We start from the raw sequence: 11,000 nt of genomic DNA on the forward strand, positions 1-11,000 counted from the left end.
TTATTTATCTATTTACTTATTTAATGGAGATGCTGGGGGTTGAACCCAGGACCTTGAGCATGCTGAGCACACGCTCCACCACTGAGCTGTACCCTCCCCAGACACTTGCCTTTAGATGTCGGAATGGGACACATTGCTTTGCAGGCTTTTCCAGCTCCAGACATTAGATGCACCAGGTGGGCAGCACCCTTGACAATTTCCACTGTCAGTTTCTGATGAAGATTTCCGTCCTTGTCTCAGAATTTTTTAGAGTCATAATTAAAACAGGGATAAAGGAAGGCTCGTTTTAGTACTAAGTGGAGTGCTCTGCTATAAACCACTTACACCACCAGTCCTGTGCAGCGTGTGCGGGCCAATGACCTTCGTTCATCTGAGGGAGCAAGCACAGCGGAGAGCAGGGAATCTGAGTTCTGTTTCAAGGTCACAGAGCTTCCTCTTCAACGAGGGCTCAGAGCAGATGTCAGAGCTGCTGCGTTACTGGAGCCTGGATGCACCCTTGATGTTTGCGGAGTGATTTACGACTCCAACAGGAAAGCCCCCTTGTCAACGGTAAGTGCCTTCACAACCCTGTGTGTAAATACAGCCTACTCTTTCCCCTCAGTCACTCCTGCTCCGTCAGTTATAAACCAAGCAGTGTCATCCCCGGGAGCGCTGGCCAGACATCCGTCATGGTGTTGTGCTAGGTGACCTAAAAAAAAAATCCCTCTGGATTTTATAGCATTCCTTTTTCTTAATATGTGGATAGGTTTGTTGGTTATTTAAATCCCCTGAAGAGCGGGAGCTCACAGGAGTGTGAGTCTTACCTCAATAAAAGCTACGTTTCCTGGCTCTCACACAACATTCTCTCAGTAGAGTTTCGCAAGTGGAGGTGAGGCTTAGCTCCAGGTTGCTTTGGTCTGAGTACAGGCTGCACACCTTGCTTGAAGCATCTTTGGCATTAGCCTCTTGGTCTAGTTAAGACTGAGGTTAGTCATCTGATCTCCATAGTGGCCAGTTTGTTGCACAGGGCAGTTCACTAACTTGCCATAGATAACTCAGAGAAATTGAGGCCAGAAAGGCATGACATCCACTTAGTGCCACGAGGGGTTTTAGCGCACAGAGCCCTAAACATAGAACTGTGGATTTTGCGGTACTGCCTCCTTTGGGGCCACCATCTGGAGGGTGGGTGGGAAAGGAGGCGGCCATCCGGAAGTCCCAGGGGGTCTTCTGAGTCATCTTCTCCACGTAGAAAGGTAGCACCTAGGAGGGAAGTGATGCTGCTCACTCCACGGAAGACCTGCAGAGTGTGTGCACGTATGAGACAAACTGGTTTCTGTCAGTGCAGAAGGTACTAGTGCATAATCAGTGAAGAGTGATTTCCCAAAACTCAGTTAAGGTGACGAATTCAGCATCTTTTTTTTTAATCTTCAGAAGTCTTAGGATGGAATGAAATAGGCCCTTGTCTTATCTCAACCACTTTACCCCCAGTCGATGTAGACGTGTTACTACAAACAGACTTTGAGAGGGTGATATTTTAGAACAGAAAACGGATTAAGGAAAAAATGATTACACTGAACACATTTAAGGCAACTCATCTGAAAGTTAAAGGGAAGCAAAGACAATCTTAATGACTACTGTATTACCGTATTTTCTCAAACCTAAGATGCACGTGATTATTTCTTCACACGTTACAATTCTGAAACGGATCGCATCTTACAAAGGATATCTGCATGTAATATGGCAGAGTTGCTTTCCTCCCCCCCGCTTAATAAAGGTCTGTTATTAACTCATCATCTTAAAGATCAGTGGCATCTTAGAATCAAAGGAATAAAGAGGCTAGGAGTTAAGCAGAGTTAAATTTTCCTGTATTTCCTCAGCGTCTGTACTTTTACATATTAAAGTTTCAAGATTAAGCTTTTTTCCTTTTTGATTAAGTGGTTGTCCTCCAAGGAGGGTGGTCATCCTAATGCTGTATTTCTTGGATAAAAGGTATGCAAACTCCTCACCCATCATGTCAGTGGCTCAGACCAGTGAGAGAAAATACAAAATTCAATAATGCTTCCATTTGGAGCTAGGTGTCTAAAGGTCCCGTGCACCTTAGCAACTGTTGTGTAAAACATGTGTGCGCACAACAGGCGACGTGTAGATGCTCCGTGTGCGCCCCAAGTAGGTCTCCTGCAGCTGCCAGAGTGAGGGTCACACTCACGAGACTGCCGTCCGTCCCAACAGCAGCCGGCAGTCCCAGGCACCCGCACTCCTCAGGCTCAGTAACTCACTGGGATAGCTCAGAGAACTCAGGAAAACTCTGTGCTTATGACTTCAGTCTTATCATAATAGATACAAATCCTGAGCAGCCAAAGGGAAGAGATGGCCTGGGCAGGGACTCGGAGGGAGGGTCCCGGGCACAGAGCTTCGTTGCCTCTCCTTGTGGAATCTGGGTGCACCACCCTCCGGGCACGTCAGTGTGCTCACCAACCAGGAAGCTCCAGGGGTTTGGGGAGGGGGGTATCTCATTAAGTAGGCATGATTAATTAAATCATTGGCCACATGATTGAACTCCATCTCCAGTCCGCCTTCCTGGAGGTTGAGCTGGTCCAAAATAACAACCCTCTAATCAAGTGATTGGTGTTTCCGGTGACCAGCCTCATCTGGAAACTCTCTAGGGACCCACTTTGAGTCGTCTCATTAGCATAACAAAGACACTCCTGTCACTCTGGAAATTCCAAGGGTTTTTGGATCTCTGTGCCTGGAGCTGGGGACAAAGCTCAGATATATATTCTCCATCGTACCCCGGGCATAACCCAGATTTTATATAAGGTTCCAGCTTGTGTCTCTCGCTGTCCTTTTCACTGGCTCCCTCACAGGCTGCTGCAGGCTCTGTGGGATGTCTTGCTGCCATCTACAGCTCAGCTCATTCAAAATTATGCTTAGCTTCATCCCCTGAATTAGCTTGTCCTAAATTCCCCGTAATGGTTCACAGAAACCACTGCCCTCCTGGGCATTGACGCTCCAAGTTTCAGATTCATCCTTGATTCTCTCTGATTATTAAAATTTTCTGTGAAAAATCTTGTCTGATCACAAGATTTAGCTCACTTTACAGCCTCTTTGAAACTTGGCCCCCGGATATTAAGTGTTAAAAGATTCAAAAGCAAAGAGGTTAGAACCCAGACCATGTTACACTCCACACACTTCTCCACTTCGCTCTTCCTCCCAGAGAGGCCGGGATGTCCCCTCTGGTTGAGAATGTCTGGGCTCAACTATAGTTGAACCACAAATGTGAGTTTAGTCATCCTCAGCCCTTCTGAATAAAAGATCGCCAGGGAACTAGCTCCCTGTGACCTTGCTGCCACTGGATGTCTCTCAAAGCAGGTCTGGGGATTTATCCCTGAGGGAGGGCTGGGTGGCCTGGGAGTGGCTGGGAGAGCTGGCAGGCAGTAGGTGACTGAAGGTTGCAAACAAACTGACCTCACTTTTCCTTCTCTCTCCGTTTCCTTGCTATTCTATGTTATACTTCCCACACGTTAGAATTTCCTGCTCCACTTCTTTACTGCCTCCATCCGCTCCTTTGACCCTCCGTGTATTCATTCACTCCCTCCCACCCCCGCTCTCAAGCACTTCCTTTAAGCGAGACCCTGTTCTACCGTCAGGATGGAGCAGCATTTAACAAAACACAGCCCCTGCCCTCCGCTGTCGGGGCCGCAGGGAAGTAAACAGTTATGCAAGATAACTTCAGATGTGACCAGTGCTTGAAGACAAAATAGGCTGAGATGACAGACAGTGATGGGGGGATGGCATGCAGCTTAGGTTGGATGCCCAGAGAGAATTCTAGGATTACACTGCGTGGAAGCCAGAGGCGTGAGGTAGCTGAGAACAAGAATTTTGGAGGTGAACGGACCTGCTTTAGGACCATAAAGGACCATTTGGTGTTAACTCTGAAACTGGAGAAATCAGGCTAAAATTTGTTCCGTGCGAGTTTGCTCCTGGTTCTCATCAGGGAAAAACTCTGCTCTGAGACGGCCGTAGCGTTCTTTTCTGGAAGTTCAGCGTGATAAGACTACACCATCGAGGTGCTGTGCATTGCTTCCCTTAGTGTCCCCAAAAGGGCCTCCAGGGGTCCACGTTGGTTTCCTACTGAAGTGAGGGCTGAGGCATGAACCCCTCTGCTTCTGCTCCTTCAGACCCCGTGCCCACCCGCCCTCTCCTCTCTCTCCATAAATAAACCTGGCTTCTGTTTGTGTGGGATGGTGAGTGAGTCTCTATTTCCACAGAGCACAAGGTCACAGTCAGCCTAAGGGCCCTCCTTGAGCTATTCTGCATTCAGGAACCTTGGAGGGGAGCTCACCCCTAGGGATGAATAGGAACAGGCTCGCCAGTGACAGTGAAATGTGAAGAATGTTCAGGGCTGGGGAGCACTCTGCAGGCGCACGGGGCTTTTTCATAGGCAGGCAGCCCCTCGCTGACTGAATGCCTTATTATTGAGTCATGCAGGGAAAAAAAATTCACTTATGGACTGAAACCAAAGATGAGAGCTTTCAACACCAAAGGCCACTTTCTCCGAATGTTCTATAAGCAGCTCTGTTTTAAGTTTCAAGCCAGTGTTAACACCCAGCTTAAAGACACCCTCTTATTGTAGTTCTTAATCGGAACTCATTTGAAACAGAAGTTCGTCAGTGTCCAGTCTTCAGCTTTGATTCATTAGGACAATGCTATGTTTAATCCAAGTTAATGTCATAGAATATAAAATGCCTTTGGGTCTATACTTGTGTCTAGAAGGTCTGGAAATTCGTTCTGGTTTCCTCTTCTTTTCTCTTTTCCCCGCAGGCCATGCCCAGCGTGCGCAGGCATCCCAGTGGGCCATCTCTCTGCGAGGCCTGGGGGCCATCTCGCTTTCTCTCTTTCTCATTCTGTTCTCCGAGCAAATCGAAGTGGAAGGAATAGAAATTAGAAGAGCCTTCTCACTGGTGCTTCCCAGGGGCGCGCTGGGGGGCTTTTCGGGGGTTCCCCCTTCTTGCGCCCGCCGAGCTGATGTTTGCAGCGCATGTGAGTCCGCAGAGAGAGCAAGTCAGCAGAGGAGTCGGCCGCACACCAGCACACGAGTGCACGCCCAGCCACACTGCAGCCCATTTTGTGAAGGCTTCATTCAGCGTCAGGGAAAGCCTGCTCATGGATAATTAAATTGAAAGCTGCCCCAAGAGACCATGTCACACTCAAGTGGTAACAGGGCTGCACGTGGAAACAAGCAAGCCAGCAGGTCCCAACACCTCTCCGTCACCAGCGCCTTCAGCCGCGGAGCACTCGGTGCATGTGGGGTTCAGGAGCCCCGGAAGCTCTGCTCCAGGGCTGGACGGCCCTCCCCGGTAGACGGCTTTCTTTTACTGAACTGCAGTCTCTCTCTTCCCGCTGGAAATAGCCCCGCGCCTGGGGGAGAGGGGGGAAGGGCGGACAGAAAAGGCCCAGTTTTTCCTTTGGTTGGAAACGCTATCCTGTCTTATCTCTGGGTTAAACACATCGATTTAAGGGAATCACTTGCAGATGCAGTTTTTCGAAGTCCCCTCAGCACCTTGTCCTTCTGTTCTGAATCCTTTCTACTTCGTCTCCCTCTCTCTTGCACCGTCTCATTCTAAACCCTGTCTTTCGGTGCCCTCTTCCCTCCTGTCGTGAACCCTTCCCCTGATGAAACACTGGGGTGGTAGCCGCAAGATGTTACCCCCACCTTTTACATTTGGTGTTTTGGCCGTACTCTTTTTATAAAAACAACCGCTTATATTCCTAAAGACACTGATATTCTGAGTGTGTGTGTGTGTGTGTGTGAATGCGAATGTACACTCTTGGTGTGAGTGGTAACTCACATGCATTTCTCTCTGTATTTGTACAACCTGGGAAAGCCGGGCCATAGGCGACTCTGTTGTCGAGACAGCTCGTTCAAAGGTCCTGGGACACCAGTAACAGCACCACGTATTTATATCCAGTGCTTATTTGAGAACAGCCAGAGTTCGAAAAGCTTTCCTGGGTTTTTCTCTTGTAATTTACCTCTCACAAGCTTAGAAGGTAGATGAAACGGATGGAGGCTTATCAAGATCACACAGCTCGCCCAAGCCGCACAGCCAGGCTGGCAGAGCCAGGCTTCCGCCCACTGTCACAACCGCTGTGCTGTCCCGCGGCCACCGCTGTGGTCTTCACCAGGGTGGCCAATAGTCCTTGTTGACTTACTCATCATCCAACTAATTAAAAGCTAACCTGGTTTTGCCCATTTTGAGAGTTCTTCTGAATAGTTTTAAACAAACGCTCAAAGCATATTTGCAGTCACTTCCCTGGATAAGGATCCGAGCATCTGGCTCCATCAGGACACGTGCCTTCCTTCCGTGCTTGTCCTAACGACGTTTGCACTGTAACTGTCACAAACACATCAAAACTGTAAATGTCTTTCCTGCTAAGCTGCTTATTTTGAAGAACAAAAAATTTTAATTTTGAAGTTCAGTGGGTCAACTTTTTCATTTAATGGTAAGTGGTTTTACGTTCTTCTTTGGAAAGCTTTGAAAACGTTTGCCTAAGAGCAAGATTTCTGTTTTTTCTTCTAGATATTTTGTATTTTTAACTTGTACACTCAGGTCAAAGAATCATCTTAAATTAATTTTCATGACTAGAGAAGCTCTGGTGACCACTGCTACTTTGTTCTCTGTCTCTGTGAGTCTGTTTCTTTTTGTTATATTCACTAGTTTATTTTATTTTATTTTTAGATTCCACATATAAGTGATATCATACAGTGTTTGTCTTTCTCCGTCTGACCTATTTCACTAAGCATAAAGCCCCCGAGTCCATCCGTGTTGCTGCAAATGGCAAAATTTCATTCTTTTTATGGCTGAGTTGTCTGTTCATTCTTTATTTGCCTCTTCCATCTTGAAATGAATAAACGCCCAGAAGATCCTTAATAAATATTTGCAGAATGACTAATGCAATACCATTAATAGACATTTTAGCTGAAGGTGTATATTTAAGCGTCTCACTGTTTAAAATAATTAGCTTTGTTATTAGTCTGTCTCAGTGCACCAGACTATAGAAGTAACTCGTTTGTCCTGCCCAGCCCCCGCCCTCCCCTAAAGATGCTAGGGAGCAAGGGAGAGTGGGAGGGCAGTGGGGTGGTTATCCCACAGGCCAGACTCCACGGCAGCCTGGAGTGGGACATTGCATTACCTCTCGCTTTCATGTTCTTGTTCATTCGATATCTTAATTCATGATCCTGGGGCTGTTTTTCCTTTGCTCTGACGGGTCACTTGAGTACCTGGCCCCAGTGGGACCTCTGCAGGACTCCTGGTTCCCCCTTCCACCCCCTCCCCCGCCACTGTGTCCCCATTGCTCTAAACTTTCTGTAACGCCCTTTTCCCTTCCTAGAGAATACGCATCTGACATCTAAATGTTAGGTTTTCATTTCTGGGGACTCCTTCTGTTTGCATTCCATTTTAGTGTGCCCTAATTTATTGAAGTATAATTTACAAACAATAAAACATGTACACTTAACAGTTTGACAAGTATAGACAGGTATGTAGATTCATGTAATGCCACCCCATCAAGCCACAGATGTCCGTTACCCTGGAAGGCTGCCTTGGGTCCCGTTTTGCCGTTGGTCACCTCTATCCCCACCCAAGGGCAATTGTCATCTAACTTCATCCCCAGACCTGATTTCTAGCACTGGGCATCACGTAAGTGGAATCATATCGACAGGAGTGGACTCTTTGCTATCTGGCTTCTTTCACTTGGTTCTTCCACATCTTTGCCAACACTTGGCATTGGTGGATTTTTTTTTCAGCTTTCCTAGGGGGTGAGTAATATCTCTTCATGGTTTTATGTTGCATTTCGCAGATAAGTAAAGATAACGGGTTTGTCTTCATGTTATTTTTTGTCATTTGTACCGTTTTGGGAGGAAGCGTCTGTTCTTTTAGTTTTAGCCCTGCTTATTCGTTTATTTTTGGTGTTTGTCTCTTTAGTGAGTAGTAAGAGTTTCCTGCACAGTTGCCACGTTGGAGAGAAGATGGAGGAGAGAGAAAGAGATGACGGGTGGTACCTGGTGATGCGGGGGGCACTGAAGGAGCGAGCGAGTAATGTAGCGGAGGAGATAAGAAGCCCTGAACTGCATGTTTTCTTTTCGTATTTTCACTTCGTACAGCTTTATTATTGTACATTTCAGTGTCGACAAACGTTGGCACTGACATTATAGTGGAAGCACAGCCACTGTCAGCCCCTGGTTTGCTCCTGAGTCACCAAGACACACATTTGCCGTATGAAATCGATGCTCTTTTGTACTTCCAACTTTGTATAAAAATCACAGGAAACTCTGAAGAATTGCAGTTCCTAAAGTGGGAGACCTTAAGATCAGGAAGGAAATTGAACTCTAATAAGCTGCAGGAGGTAAGAGTTGTGGAAGCCTGGGCTGTAAAGTTAGGCTCTTCAGTACGTGATAATCTATCCTTCATGCTGTCACTGCATTTACTCAGCGCAGAATTATTCCCAGAGTAACCAAACCGAACCTGTATTTAATATGAGCACACTTTCCAACTTTTCCCTGCTGTTTTTCTGTTTAAGAACCATTTTTCCTCTCATGGCATTCCTGGCAGAGACCACATCTGGGAAATTATCGTGAGTCCTTGTTAGCATCCTCGTGGTGAGTACACTGAGGTGTGGCCTGATGACTCATTCTGTGTAACTAACTCCTCTCTATCCAGGAACCGAGCCGTATCCATCAGTGTATGAACTCCAACACCAGATGTCAAAAAGTCAGCGTTTATTTAGGAGAGGAAATGTGTCATTGAGTGATTAACTCCCCAAAGCAATAGTTAAACTTTTGAATCATCTGAATTTATTTTAAAGGGCCACTTTTCTTCTTGACTTTATAGTTGGAATTATTTACTAGACACTTGGGTTTTCAGTGAGAAAACAACATGGATACCTGTCAACATTAAGAGTTTCCTCTTTATGGTTGGTCTGTAAAATCAGCCTGGGAAATTTAGCAGTTAATAGTTTCCTGCTTTGAGAGGAGCTTTTGAGCCTTACTAGGATTGTACCTGGGTGGATTCCACTCAGGTACATATTCCTGGAGGCAGGGAGTGGGCTGTAAATGTGGGAGGATGCTGGGAACCAGACCCACGAGGTGTAGTGACATGAAAAGTATAGGCTGGTTATAAAGAAGAGTTTCATTCAAGGAACCTGTCGTCTCCAAATCTTTCTCAATTAAAAAGGGAGCAAAAGGTAGCCCTTCCATTGCACACAAGTCACAGGGTATCTCGTTGGCTTGGCACACACCAGGCTGAGAGGCATGGGCAAGCTTGCTCCATTGATTTGACTGGTTCCAGCACGAGGCTCACAGGACCCAAGGATGCCCTGAGTCCTCTCAAGTCAGTCTTCTTGGATCAAACCAAGGGGAAGGGCATCTAATACAAGGCTACAAGCATTATCCATGGCTATTCACCTACACCTGATCACTCAGAATTCTGCTACACAATTACATTCTCAGTTCCACAGAAGGCGATAATGGTCCACAGCCTGTAAAAGTCACTTTGTAAATGCTATCTTATTGGTTTGTCCAAGTTCCAGATTTATGTTTAGAGAGAAATGTTTCTTCACGTGAATGAAGGCTACATAATGGGAAAATTGTACAGGTTGTGTAAGACATTTAAACATTTGTTAGCCTATTTATTTAATGCATGCAGAGAATGTGTTTGGAGCCATGTTCTAAGAATACGAAAGCTAGGAAGAAAGCATTTCTGCCATCAGAAAACTTACAATGTAATTAATACCCAATCTGAGTTATTTGCAAGGGGGGAGGAGGCAAACTTTGGGGGAAGAAGACAGTAATATGAGGTCACACGAAATTCAAATATTCTCACACAGTTCTAAAGGTAAACTTTTAAACTTTTTTCTTCTCATTAAAAGTATCAAACCTATTTCTCTTGCTGTTGCAAAATAAATAGTACATAACTACTCTGAAGCTTTATTTATGATAAACATAATAATATGTAAATATATATTTTATATGTATTATATAAAAATTAATTCCAAGTACTTTTTAAAAGAAATCTAAATTGAGTATCCTATTTAAGAATATAGTTCTGAGGAGTAGTAAATTTTGTTAGTTTTTTCTTTCTTATATATTCATTATAGAAAATTTAGAATACGCAAACCAAAAAGAAGAAAATCAAAATTATCCATTCTATCACTGAGATATAACCACATACCACTCAGCTGTATGTTTCAGAAGATGCATTCCAGTCCTTTACTTTATATATAATAATAGCGAACATTTATTGTATGTATAATAGTAATTAACATCTTAGCATGTTTTCACTAAATAGTCTAAGGCATCATTTAAACTGGCTGCATAGTGTTTTAACTTACAATATATTTAACACAGATGTATTTCATCAAATGTTTAAAAGTTTTGAACTTTTTGTTATTATAATAAATGCTACTGAGGAGCATGCTGTTGATCATAGCAAACCAAACCAAAGCCAACAAGCAAGAAAATATTTTGTAAGCTCCGAGATTATTTCCTTAAGATAAATTCTTAGAAATAGTTCCTAAAAGAAGCACTTGAACAAATTTAAGCCTTTTAATAGATATTGCCAAGAGAATGTCCTTTTTTGCATTCAGTGTCTGTATTTCCAGAACGCAATGGTGGGCTGATGTTTTTCCATCATGTAAACAACCTGTTCGTTAGGACATAGAATGAACTGTGTTACTCCTCTTGGCCTGTCCCTTCAGCAGCTGAAGGTTTGGGGTTGCCAGGATCTCACCTGACTGGCAAAATCATGGACTTTTTGGCTATCATCACAAATGACAAATGTTGGCAAAGATATGGAGAAAAGGGAACCCTGGTACCCAGCTTGTGGGAATATAAATTGGGGCAGCCACTGTGGAAAACAGTATGAGGTTTCTCAAAAAAACAAAAATAGAACTACCATATGACCCGGCAGTTCCATCCGTGGGTATACATCCAAAAACACTAAAATGAAAAGATACATGTGCCCCCA

This window comes from Vicugna pacos, chromosome 20, assembly GCF_048564905.1.
Source record: "Vicugna pacos chromosome 20, VicPac4, whole genome shotgun sequence".
NCBI lineage: Eukaryota > Metazoa > Chordata > Mammalia > Artiodactyla > Camelidae > Vicugna > Vicugna pacos.